Raw genomic sequence first — 13,787 nt, forward strand, 5'->3', positions numbered from 1 at the left:
AAAGGAGATTATCCTCTGCATCTGAGTTGGCCTCATCCAACTAGCTGAAAGATCTGAAGAGACAAATTGAGGTTTCCAGAGGACGAAGCCGTCAAGGCCGCGGGTGGCAGTATCAGCTTCTTCTCAAGAGTTTCCAGCCTGCCGGCCTGTCCTGCAATGTCAGACTCACCTAGCCAGCCTCTACAATCATGTAAGCCCATTTTTTTGAAAGACAGAAACAAGCAAATAATCTCCTATGGGTTCTTTTTCTCTGCTAGAACCCTGACTGATAAAGGGTCCCAGCTCTGGAGGTTAGGAGTCCTGCCTGGTGCACCATACTGACCAGTGGGGTTGCTGCCAGGCAGGCTGTGTCCCTTGTTCAGAATCAGGTGCCCCCCGGCTCTGCTTGAGACCAAAGGCATATGGGGGCGGCTCCAGAGAAGGTATAAGGCTTTGCTCTGTGCCTCACAAAGAAGGTTTCCCGTTCCAGAAGTGGGCTGGGCAGCCTTGGGGAAGTGGGAAGAGGCGGCCTCCGCTGGAAGCACATCCTTAGGGTGGAAGGGGTGGGATATAAACAGTGCAGGGAGCACGAAGTGAGGTGGGGCTAGCTGTCTCCGACGTGACACATCCAAGAGTGGCTTTGCCCGCAGTGGTACCCAGTGGCCCGGCAGCAGCCAACTCGGACGCTCTGATGCCTGTTGTACTCAGGCAAGCCTGAGTGTGCAGGAGCTTGCGTTCCCTGCCACACAGCTGGCTGAAAAGCACGCAGGCAGGCACGTGTCATGGGGTCAACACTCACAATTATGCACTCAGGACCTTCCTGGTGCCAGGTGTTCCTGCCCTCATGGAGCTTACATCCTGGCAGGATGACAGAAACTAAAGAAGGAAACAAGTGGACATAAAATGACAAGTACTGGCTGGGGGAAAAAACAGAAAAGAGAGTAATGGGATGGGGGACATTCTAGATAGCCGGGGGTTCGGGGGAGGACAAGTGGTTAGACAGTGGTCAGGGAAGGCCTCTGAGGAGGTGACACCTGAATGATGAGCTGGAGCAAACCAAGCAAAGATTTGAGGAAGAGTCTTCCAAGTAGAAAGAGAGGCGAGTGCAAAGGTCCTGAGGTAGGAACAAGGTCAGCATAGCCAATGCCTTAGAAGGTGGCAGGCGACTGAAGTTGAGTGAAGGGATCCAAAAGTGGGGGGACAGATCATATAGGGCCTTCTAGGCCATCGTAAGGAATGTGGGTTCTAGTCAAAGTGAGATGGGATCCATTGGAGGAGTCATAAGGGAGGGAACAGTATGGTCTGATGGATTATAGTTCAAGGAGCTGGAGTTTTACGGGGGCAGAGAGGGAGGAGAAACGATTTACACACAAGGGGTATAGGAGGGAGGACTGCTCACTGAGAACCTGCGGGGAAGGCCTTAAATCCAGGGTCAGAGCAAGGAGCTGAGGGCATGGAGGAGAGTGCCAGTGACGACAGAAGGCAGGTGGGAGGATTTGGGGTCAGGGAGGACTGGGGGGTGGGTTGGCTGAGGGCTGCAGGGAGCTGCAAAGGGTAAGAGTCCTTGTGTGGGCTGACTGGGAGACCCGCATCTAGGTGGTGCTGGAGACAGACAGGGAGGCGTTGGCGGGATGAGGCCAGAGAGGTCGGCCCTAGGGAAGGGCAGAGGGTGCAAGGGCAGGAGAGCTGGTTTGAGCCCTGGGGCCTCTCCAGGCTGAGCCCCTGCTCCCTCATCCAAAACATAGGCCCCTAAGATATACAAAACTGCTCTGTCCACCCCACAGGGGCCATGAGGCTCAAAATAACGCAGTGTTCTCCAAAGGTGGCAAACGTGCCCTGGGATGGGTGTGCAGAACCAAATCTAGAGGGTCTGTCCCTTATTTTAATAACCGTGTTACTTTTCAATGTATTAGATAAGCGTATTTTTCTACTTAAAGTGGAGATATGAAGTTCCCTTTTAAAATACATTTAAGTAAAAAAAGCGAGTCAGTTTAAAAGGTTAAGTAAGTAACAGTCTAAAGCATGTGCAGAGAAGGCAGAAATCACGGCAGTAGTTTTTGAATGATGGAGGTCAGGAAACACTAAAAGCTTTGTGAACATATAGCCCGTGAAAATGTTTAAAAACAAAAAAGACACGAATCTCATCGCGATCGTTTGTGTTTGGGTGGCTCTCATGGGTGCATGTGCACATGTGTGGGCGTGGGCGTCTCATAGGCAGATGTAGCTGGGTTGGTGTGTATCAGCCTGTGTGTAGGGGGCCCACGTGTGTACGTGGGATGTGCACATGTGCACGCAAGTTTATCTGCATGTACACACGGATTGCTTTATCTGGGCAGGGGTGTGGGTACAGGTACACCAGGTATGCGAGCATCTTGAATTACAGCCGCCTCCCCCCTCCCCAGCCCTCAGTGCTACCCAGTGGCACTGGGCTGGGCCGGAAGCCTGGGGCCAGCTGGTCTCCAGCCACCAGGGGGGCAGCAGAGGCCGAGCAGGGCCTTCTTCAGGACAGGTCTCCTCTGAGTTTGGCATGCGAGGCCCTCTGAAGTCTCCCTCTGTTCTGTCCCCACTTCCCCTGATCGCCCCAGGCCTCTGCCAGATTAGCCAGTGGCCCCTGGCTGAGGCTTGCTGGAAGACCTAGGACTCAGAAAGTGGACCTGTGGTCGTAAGTGGTTTGGGTCTCCTGGGGTCATGGGGGAAGGGACCCGGGTCCCTGAGGCGCTGGCATCTGGAATTCCGGGGGGGTGTACAGCTGGCTGGTCACTTCTGGCTCTTCTGCAGGCTGGGCTGTGGGTCTCTTCTCAGGGGTGCTCTGTAGCTGTCTGTCTCGCCTACTCTCAGCCCCAAGCCTGTTCAGAATACAGCTGAACCCTTGGGCTCACCCCTGGCTTGTGGGGAGTAGGCCCCTCCGAGGCTCCCAGGTTGGCATCGCAGGGGCAACTGGATCCTAGAGCCCTTCGGCTCTGTCCCCGCATCCAGGGCCACCACCCGCACTAGCAGGGAGGAGCACCCCCAGGTCAGCCCAGTGGCGGCAGCGACTAACCAAATCCCGGAAGCTCCTCACCGTCTTTCCATCCACAAATACGTAATGAGGTCCTACTGTGTGCCGGGCACTGCTGCAGAAACTCACCTTCTAGTGATGGGCGACTTCTTCCCTGCCAGCCTTGAGGACCGAGGCCTCGCTAGAGCAGAGTATATTAACACCCAGCAGCTTTCCTCCCAGCTTGGAGAAGAGGATGAGCCATGATGATAAGGCAGCCGACTGTGGGCCAGGCAAGCAATACCTCCTTTAATTCTCCCACCGACACTAGGAGATGCGTAAAATCCGCCCATTTTATGCTTGAAGAAACTGAGGCTCTGAGAGGTTAAGTGGCTTACCCAAGTCGCACAGCCGGTGAGTGGCCCACGCTGGGAGCCACGTGTAGCCTGCTCACATTCAGAAGTTCTTTCTTTAGAGACCCCTGGGCATGGCGTAGACACAGCCGCCTACGCTTTGTTGTGACTGAATATGAAGGAGCAAGTCAGTCTCCCAGGGACTCAAGGGTGACTTTATCTCCCCCATCCTTGCCCTCACCCCCCACCCCAGGGGACCAAGTTAACAATCTAGTGTGCGTCCTTCCAAATAATCCGATATGGACCTACATATACATAATCAGGGTCTGGGGCTGTCATCATTATCTGCTTTAGAGACATTTTTCTCCCTCAGTGAAACTGTGGTAAACTGAATAATGACCCCCTCCCCCCTCCCCCCACTAAAAAGATATCCCCGCCCTAATCCCTAGCTGACTTTTTGCACTTTTACAATCATCATGATGTAGGATTCCATTTATACAAAAGGTCCAGAGCAGATTTGTGGTTGCCAGGGGCTGGGGGGTTGGGAGGAGTGACTGCTTATTGGGTATGGAGTTTCCCTTTAGGGTGAAGAAGATGTTCTGGAATTTGACGCTTGCACACATCATTGTGAATGTACTAAATGTCACTGAACTGTACCTTTTAAAATGTTAAATTTTAAGGTATGTGTATTTTACCATGATAAAAGTAAATAACAGGATTAAATGAGATAATGTAAACAGCATATAGCTCAAAAATATAGCTGATATGATGATGATTATTAAGTTTTAAGAATTTAAGATGCAGGGTTCTAAGTTTGAAGGGATAGATTTTTTTAAAATCTTTTTTTGAAATATAGTTGATTTACAATGTTGTATTAGTTTCTGGTGTACAGCAAAGTGATTGTTATATATATATATATTCTTTTTCAGATTCTTTTCCCATACAGGTTATTATAAAATATTGAGTATAGTTCCCTGTGCTATACAGTAGGTCCTTGTTGGTTATCTGTTTTATATATAGTAATGTGTATCTGTTAATCCCAGCCTCTTAATTTATCCCTCCCGGCCAGGGATAGATTTTTTTTTTTGGTTTTGGTTTTTGGTTTTGGTAGGTTGCTTGGTTGGTTCTATTTGTTTTATTTTGCTTTTTAAACCTTTTTTTTAAAATAAGTTTATTTTATTTATTTATATATTTTTGGCTGCGTTGGTTCTTCGTTGCTGCGTGCGGGCTTTCTCTAGTTGCAGTGAGCGGGGGCTACGCTTCGTTGCGGTACACGGGCCTCTCATTGTCATGGCTTCTCTTTGTTGCAGAGCACAGGCTCTAGGCATGTGGGCTTCAGTAGTTGTGGCGTGCAGGCTTCAGTAGTTGTGGTCCACGGGCTCAGTAGTTGTGGCGCACGGGCTCAGTAGTTGTGGCTCACGGGCTCAGTAGTTGTGGCTTGCGGGCTGTAGAGCGCAGGCTCAGTAGTTGTGGCGCATGGGCTTAGTTGCTCCGCTGCGTGTGGGATCTTCCCAGACCAGGGCTCGAACCCAGGTCCCCTGCATTGGCAGGTGTATTCTTAACCACTGTGCCACCAGCGAAGCCCTTATTTTGCTTTTTAATCCATTACCCCCTGGGCCTCTCACACTCCCGTGCCAGGCCCCCCAGCAGCCAGCTGCACTAAAGGATTGGCATGCCTCCCTCTGCTGTGGGTACAGCCACAACCGCCAAAACCCTGGCCGGGGCACCCTCAGTCACTGCCCTCCATGACCCCAGGAGTGGAACATGAAAGCAGCCAGGAGGACAATAGCACGCCAGGGAGTCTTCCGGTTCCTGGGAAATGGAGCCCAGGAACGAGGCTCCCGAGCCCCAGCCCGTGGATGGGGGTGTTGGGGATTGCTGGGCGGAATCTCTGGCCTCCAGCCCCCCCCCCCCGGTGAGGCCAATGGGCACATGCCTGCTCATCATACCCTCGTGATGACTGTGGGTATGTACCCCCCAGGGGCTGGGTGCCCAGGGGAAGTAGGCCCCCCCTAGCTGGGCCTTGGGAATCAGTGAGGCTCACCCAGTTCTGTGAGTGAGTGTATCACATGCGGCTAGGGAGGGCGAGAGTGGGCTGGGCAAGCCCTCCCTTTGTGGATAGCATCCTGTCACATCCTTGCGGCCCTGGCACCCTGCCTGAGGACTCTTGAGAAGGAGGAATCGGCTGTTTGGTCTCAGTTGCTAAGGGGAATTCTTGGCCCCAGCTGTGAGTAAAACACTGTATGTTACAGTTTTTGAAAAATAACACATTCATGTGACCCAAAATTCAAAAGGCATGGAATTCCCCCACCCCTTTCTCCCAGACACCCAGTTCCTCCCAGAGGCAGCCCATGTTTTCAGCATCTTGTGTACCCACCCAGAGATACTTTGTGCCAATCAAGCAAAAGCCTATATATAGAACTCATTTTTTTTATTGGAGTATAATTGCTTTACAATGTTGTGTTAGCTTCTGCTGTACAACGAAGTGAATCAGCTGTATGTATACATATTGGGTCCACTGCCTTTATCTCCTTGGATGCAAAGGGCAACGGTCAACATTTTCCCATTTTACAGATGAGGCAACTGAGGTTGAGAGAGAGCCAGTGACCAATCCACGGTGACACAGTGAGTGAGTCAGGGGCCAACTAGACCCGATCCCTGACTCCCAGTGTGTGCTCCTACCCCACCCGCCACTCGGGGCTCGGGGACTTGTGAAAGCCCTCTGCACAGAATACAGACCTTATAGTTTAAGTCCTCCTTCTAATGTCCATCAGCTTCATCATCTAGAATATGTTAGTGCACCTCTCTGAGCTCAGATCTCTCGCCTCTAAAATGAAGATAATAATTGATAGCTCCTTATGAGTTTATCATAAGAGCCAAATAAGATAAAGCATGTAAAGAGCTCAGCACAGCACCTGGCTTTTCTATGCCATTCAACAAGCTTTTATTGCGGGCCTACTATGTGCTGAGCACCTACTATGCGAGGATCCAGTGCAGCCACAATCCTGGCTCAGGGAGCTCACGGCCTAGCAGGCTCACAATAAGAGCTCAGTGAACGGTGGATGTTATTATTCAGCAAATAGTCATCTTGCCTCCTGGTTCTGGGAAGTGGAGGTGAGACCACGGTACCTGAGTCTCCACCCAAGTCTAGACTGTGGGACCGTGAGAGGAGGGGCCGGCATCTTGTTCCCCACCCTCTGTGTCCCTGACTAGGGTCACATTAGTTGAGTAGGTGCTCAGTAAATATTTGTAGAATGAATGTGCAGAGGCAAAAACCTTCGTGGAGGAAAGCCCCTCACCCCCCCGCCACACACACACGCACACACACATGCACGTACGCACACACACACACACAGGTTGCTCCAGGACGGGAGGACTGACAAGTGACTTGATTTCCTTTTCTCTGTGACTTTTGACTATGCAGATACCAGTGTTATATTTTAAAACTCAATTGATTAATATTTAAAAATGGAATGGCACAAGAGCTCATCCATGGTGAACCATGCTATGTGTCCAGTGACTGGTACTGAAGAGAATTCAGAATGGGAGGGGATGGCAAGGACGAGGTACGTACTCCAGGAAGGCGTCCTATAGAGGGTGGCCACAGAGACTGAGACCGTGGCGCTGGGAGCCATGATCATTGTCAGCCTGGCTCCTGTTACCATCTTAGGACGTGGGGTTAAGTTCAGTGTGGCAGAACGCCGTTCTCGCGGTGTGCCCCCAGGCCTCCTGCCCTGCTGGGCCTAGGCTTCCCAGACCTCTGGAGCTGCAACTGTGAGGTGCCAGGTGAGTGCCAGCACCTCCGTCCGTGTGTTTGCCTGTCGGTAGAGCTCCCGGCGGCGCGGGAGGGGGACACTGACGGTGAGTGCGCTGCTGGGCCTGCGTGTGGCAGGCGTTCACTCAGAGTTGTTCCCTTCCTACCTCTCAATCCTCTGGAAGCCAAGGACATGGGAACCCAGCTGGCAGGAGTGGTCCCGACACCCCCAAAATTCTGATTCCAGGCTACTGTAATCGCAAAGAGAACTTGAAGGGTGCCAGCATGGGGCCAGGGGTGTACTCCAAGATAGCCCCTGGCCTCATTCTGCCCCAGAGACAGGCTGTCGGTGATGGAGGGGGTTTGGGAAGCTCCAAGGAGGGCAAAAGCTCTGGGGAGACAGCAGGTCAATGGGGGCAAAGAAAGAGCCCAAGGTGGGGAGGCCCTCTCACTGACTGCTGTGTGGCCTCAAGCAGCTCGCTTCCTGTCTCTGGGCCTCAGCCTCTTGCACAGTTCAATAAGGGAGGCTAAGTGCAATGATCTCTAAACCAGAATACCGAAGCGTGAGGCACGTGCCCCTGGGGGCGTGCAAGATGATGCTGCGTGGCACACAGATGCGGCATTAAGTGCCCTGGTACCAAATTCCAGCGAGGGAAAACCCACAAGGCTGTCTCCCTTTTTGAACTGAGTTTTGATTTACATGCAGCAGCGTGCCTCAAACTTAGGGTCACTGTCAAGAGAGAGTATCTGGCAACAATGAAATGTCTTCATTTTATTGTCATTATATGTTAGCCTCTTTCTAGTTATGGCAAAAGAGATAACGTTTATTTTTACATACATTTGTTTAAGTAAAAAAAAAAAAGAATAAATTTTGTTTTAAGTATTAAGCAATTATCCAGATACATAGGAGAGGGCAAACATGGTGCCAGGTGGCAGAGGGGAGACGAGCAGAAGGTGGGAATCCCGGCTGGATGCCTGGCTCTGAACCTGAGAGAAGGCCGGAGGGGCAGCGAATTAGGCAAGACCCTCTGCCCCGGAAGTGCCTCAGGTCCCGTGGGAGCTGTGCAGACATGGGTTCCGGGTGGGCCCGCCCACGGCTGCCCGAGAGCCACGCTCGCTGCCTCTCTCCTGCCCCCAGCCCTGCTGGGCAGTGACCGCACCGCCCCAAAGGCATTTTGTACCAGGCGTTGTGTACCGACTTACCAAGCCTGCCCTCCTGGGGTGTAAGTACCACCACCACTGCTCTGTGCATGCATCTGTCTGTCCACCCATTTGTCTGTCGGTCCAGGGCTCCTTTGTGGGGCACCCACTGAGAAGGAGACTCCCTGGCCAGAAGCCAGCTCTGATGCAGGGGCTGCCACACTGTAGCCCAGAGAGAGGACAGCCCTGGGCTGAGTGGAGCAATCCTCACTCTCTCCTGTCCTCACCTTCAAGTCAAGCTCTTTGGTGAGAAGGTCCCCGAGGGGCTGCAAACAGCCTGATGTGGGAGTTTGTGGTTTTCCTGGGACCCAGGATCATTCTGGGGTTCGAGTTAAGTTTCAGAGCAGAGCCAGGTTGAGGGTCAGGTTAGAAGGTGAAGGTTAGGAGGTCCGTGTGTATTTGGTGTTGGGGACCCTTCCATGGCTGGAGTCAGGGGTTAGCATGAGCCCAGGATGGCGAGGCTCTGTCACTCACTCGCTGCTGTGTGACCTTGGTCAGCTCCCCTACCTTCTCTGGGCCCCAGCCTCTTAAAATAAGGGCATAGGGAGGCTAAACGCAATGATCTCTAAAATGGAGGATCTCAAAGTTTGAGTCCCAGGACTACACACTCAGTTTGTATTTGGGGGAGGGGGTGTCCTGGCACAGTCTCGGTGACGCTGGGCTTAGTGTGTGGCTGGGTTCAGAGGCTGCCATTTGACTAGGATCATGGGGTTCCTGTGTGTTGGGATCCAGAGGCTAGGATATGACTGGGATCTCTGGCCATGGTCAGGGGTCAGAGCTCTCTCTATGTGCCCTGAGCGTAGCCATCTAACTTATGCCAGAGTGAGGCCAAGTCCAACCCCTCATCCCAAAGAGGCTGAGCCACAGCTGAGGCCAGGGGACAGGACACTGGTCCTGGGCCTGCAGCCCCTCACCACTGCCCTCCCTTCTCATGAGCCAGGAGACCACCAAGGTGATCCAGACAGCCTCCAGCGATATCAAGGGCAAAGGGCCATGGTGATCCTTGGCCAAGTGAAGTAAGGTCTGCACAAGTGAGTCAGGCCTGGGGGTGTGAACAGTTGGGGATTGGTGGGGAGTAGCCTGAAACTTGCCCCCAGCCCCCAGAGAGGAAGGGCAGCCAGGAGAACTCAGACCCCCCCACCTGACTTGGTACCAGGGGCAGAAGCCTGGTATTGCACAACCTGCCCCCACCATGCTTCTTCAACCCACTCACCCGTTCCCCCAGTGCCCCTGTCGGGATTTATTGGAATGTATCAGTCTCTCCAACAGCCCCAGTAAGATTCGGGCCTTAGAACGGCCCTTTCTCTCCCCTACTGATGGGGTCTTTTTTGGGTAGAGGGAGGCAGGGTAGTAAGATCTCTTGGCAAACTGAGTCTCCTGACTTTACCTGGGCTGAGGCTGTGCTATAGGCCAGGCACCTTTACAAACAATACCTCATTTTACCTTCAGCACATCCCTCTACTGGCCCTGCTTACTGAACAAGGAAACAGGAGCTCAGAGAGGCTAAGCAGCTTGGAGGTCACACAGCGAGGCTAGCAGCGGCAAGCTCAGGTTCCAACCCAGGTCTAAGCACTAGGCTTGGCCCCTGGAACACAACACATCCACCTTCTGGGCCCCTCAGGCTTCAAGGGAACAGGTTCCATGTCTGTATGTCTGTGTGAGGCCTCAGGGATGGGGAAGACACTGTTCAGGGACCTTATCTTTGTCCTAAAACTAACCTCATCTTCCCCAACCGCCCCCCCCCCACAGCCCCCCGCAAGGACAAGCTCAATAAAGGTAGACTCTGATTTGCACAGGTAACCAACCTGGTGCTGGAGTCGGTGTAAACACTTTACTACCACTAGGGGGCGCTGGCGACGCTGAATGCCACCGTTACCTCTCGGGAGGAAAGCACCTGCCACCAGCAGCTGGAGTGGGGGTGTCCCAGGTCTAGTGGGGCGTCCAACGGGGCTGCCCCAGCCCCGCACTCTCTGTGTAACATTAGGCTTCCGTTTCCCTTCTGTAAAATGAGGATAAAGCCATCTTAGACCTACATCACAAGAGGTCAGAGATGGCAAAGTTGCCTGGAGAAGTTAAAAGAGATATTACCCTGAACAAATCATCAACAATTCAATAAGACCAGATTTCCATAGAATAAATTTCATTGATACATAACTTATCCAAAATAAACATGGGTGGAGTAGAGATTAAATGTGATTGACCATGACTGATATTAGGTGAAGCTGGACTCAGCTCCAGGAGGATAGGACAGGACTTTGCCCACTGCATCCCTGGGCAGCGCAGGATGACAAGAAGTGGAGATGTGACAAAAACACCCCCTTGCCTCTTCCCAGGCCCCCGACGCCCTTCCTTATTTCCCTTTGTTCTCCCAGCGTCCAGATCAGCCACCTGTCCGTCGCCAGCAGCCAGGTAGAGTTGGTGGAAGACAAGTCCACCAATGTCTCCATTCAGAATGCATCTGTGATCTTCAAGGGGATCCTGGGGCGCCTGGAGATAAGCATTCCCATTCAGCTGACATGCCTCTCCCTGGCCCTCTCTGGGCTGAGGGTGGAAAGAGGGTCTTGGGCCGTGACCTCCTTGCAGGTTGAGGGTTGATCAGTCTGTTGACTTTGAAATCGATTCTACTGACCTTCAGATCAACACACATAGCTGAATATGTGTCCTACTCCCTCTGGGGAGGCAGGGAGGCTGGACTCCAGGAATCGGCCTCAGTGGAGAGGGAAGGCTAGGCAGACTGAGGATTCTGAGGCTGTCAAAGACGGTCCAGCCTGGGAAGTTTGCTGGCTGGGGGAGCCCAAAACTAGCCTAGCTCCTGGCTGGCCTGGGCAGCACATGGGTTCTGCCTGGAGGCCGAGGCTGCCCTGATGTGGTGTCAGGGGACTCTGCAGCCTGTGATTCTGGCAGTGTGTGGACCAACGCCCCTGAATGCTACCCATCTTTCCACAGGCTGCTCCTGCATCTCCAAGGGGAGCGCAAGTAAGTACGCTGCCTCTGTGGCCCCCATTTCTACTTGTGCCCCATCCTGTTAGCATGAGCCCCAGGAGTATGGAAGGGTGGTGTGTCCACTGCCCCCCCCCGAGGGTCAACCCCAGACCATGCCTGTGGCAGCCAAACCTGGGGGATCAATCTTTTCAGTGGGGTCATTACCTACCTCTCCCCATCAACACCCCCTTAAAGGCTGGAAAAAAATAATCACTAACAGTTACTTGCTATGAGCCAAGCACTTTTCCAAGCCATTTGCATGGATTAGTTAATTACATCCTCACAACCCAACCCTGGAAGGTAGATTGTGTTATTAACCCCATTCTTACATATGGGCAAACTGAGGCACAGAGAGCTTAGGAAGGAAAGAAAAACTCATATCTGCTGGCATCCCAGGCATCACACAAGCTCGTAGCTACAATTCCTAGCCAAGCTAAGTAACTGGCTGAGGACACACAGCTCGCCACTAGGAGGTGGGGGCAGGATTTGAACCCAGCAGCCCCCCTGACTCTGGAACCTGAGATCCTGAGTACTCTACTCAGATCTTTGTCTTGGCCAACCCTCTGTCAAATTGCTGTGAGCAGCCCTGATTCAGGCCCCTCTCTGCCCGTGGAGCAGATGGACACATGTGTGAATCTGGATTCAGGCATATCCATGTGTGTGAGTGTAACAGGTATGAACATCACGGGCAGTGGGGCCTCCCGAGGGACTCTGGGCTGGTTAACACTCAGGTCTGAGGCTCCTTCTGAGGCTCAGTGTTCTTAGCTGTGAAATGGGGTTATAGCTGGGTTATAGGAGGATTCCAAGGCTGGCAGAGCCCTGAGCAGTGCCTGGCACACAGTAGGCACTCAGTGGATGCACAGGACTGGATCACCGCAGCACTTGCTCCCTTCAGGCCCAGGTGGACCAAGCAGCTGTTCGCAGACTTCATCTCCTTCACCCTGAAGCTGGTCCTAAAGGGACAGGTGAGTGGGGCTTGCCTACCCCGCTGGCCCAACCACTCGTTGTGGGGAGCAGTCCAGGGTTATGCCCCAAGGCTGGGTCCTCCTCCCCCCATTGCCCTTCCCTGAGAAACGGCCACCACTTCCCAGTGTGGTCAGTCCCCTGTGCCTGTTCCCAGCACTGCCACCCCCACGTGGCCCTGCCCCTCTTCTGGTCTCCTTGCCAGCCTGGTGAGCCGCCTGCCCTGTCCGCCCCAGATCTGCAAAGAGATCTGCATCATCTCCAACATCATAGCCAACTTAGTCCCGACAAGGGCTGGTGAGTGTGCTTTGGTCTGCATGCCTTTGAAGGTTAGTGGTGGGAACCAGGAGGCCACCTTTGGTCACTGTGCAACCTTGGGACAGTCATTGCCCCTATCTGGGTCTCACAGCCCCTGTGTGGCTCTACCGTTTGGTGATTAGTTGTGGTCAGGCTATGGCAAGTCGCTTCCCCTCAGGGCTGCAACCTGTCAGGCTGTGACCTTGGGCAAGTCACGTAACCTCTCTGAACCTCAGTTTTCTCATCTGCAAGATGGGGGTGGTAATAGCAACTACCCCATAAGGCAGCTGTGAGAATTGAGTGGAAAAAAATGTATATAAAATGCTTAAGATGGTACCCGGCCCAGTTGGTCCCTATTATTACTACTGCTATTACTAGCCTGGTACCCCCAGCATGAGCATACTGTCAATTACTTCTCAAGCAGCAGTAAACAACGGGTGAAAGCTAAGAGGAAGGAAGTGGTTTGGAGATCTAAGACTCCCCTGCCCTTCCCTGAGTCTCTTCCCTCCCTTCCCATACAGCCTTGGGCTAAGGGGAAACTCCCACAAGGCTGTGCAGTGAAGAAAAAACTACTCAGGACCCAGGAAGGAAGGTAGTGCTAACATCCCATTTTATGGATGGAGAAACTGAAATTTAGGGAGTCGAGGGGACCACCCCCCCCAAGCTGGGAAGCAGAAGAGCAGAATTTGAGCCTGGGCCATCTAAAAATTCCGAGTCCCTGTTCTTACTACGTCATAACTGCTCCCACTGTGGTTGGCCAGCAGAGGGGGAGGTGGCCAGGCTGAGGGATGCGCCCGGCTCTTTGGACCCTGGCACATAGTAGGTACTCAGTGAACAGAGGCAATGAAGGACAGTGAAACCCCACTGGGTAGACCCTCTGGGCTCCTGTCGGGGCCTTAGGAGGGGAGACCCCTGGCGGCACCAGGTCCGGGGCAGTGTGGGCTGGCAGTGTAGGGATGGAAGAGGGGGTGGCGTGAGCGTAATTCTGTCTTCCTGAGTGCTAGATCCTCCCCCTGCCCCCACTCCCATCACTGCCCAAACCTGGAACAGGAACCTTGCTCATCTCTCTGGGAACACCACGCCAGGGGCTGTGCCATCAGAGTGCATGTAGCAAAGCTAATGCGAGGGTGAGGCCAGCCTCCCCGGACAGGCCCAAGCAGCTGCCAGAGCACAGACAGGGCCAGGGGGCCAGGGGGCCTCACCAAGGGCATGGCTCTTGATGCAGTACTACTACACTCCCCCGCCACCCTCCAGCCCTCGTGCTGGTTCTGCACCAGCAGTT

The sequence above is a fragment of the Balaenoptera musculus genome, chromosome 19 (genome assembly GCF_009873245.2).
Source record: "Balaenoptera musculus isolate JJ_BM4_2016_0621 chromosome 19, mBalMus1.pri.v3, whole genome shotgun sequence".
Classification (NCBI taxonomy): domain Eukaryota; kingdom Metazoa; phylum Chordata; class Mammalia; order Artiodactyla; family Balaenopteridae; genus Balaenoptera; species Balaenoptera musculus.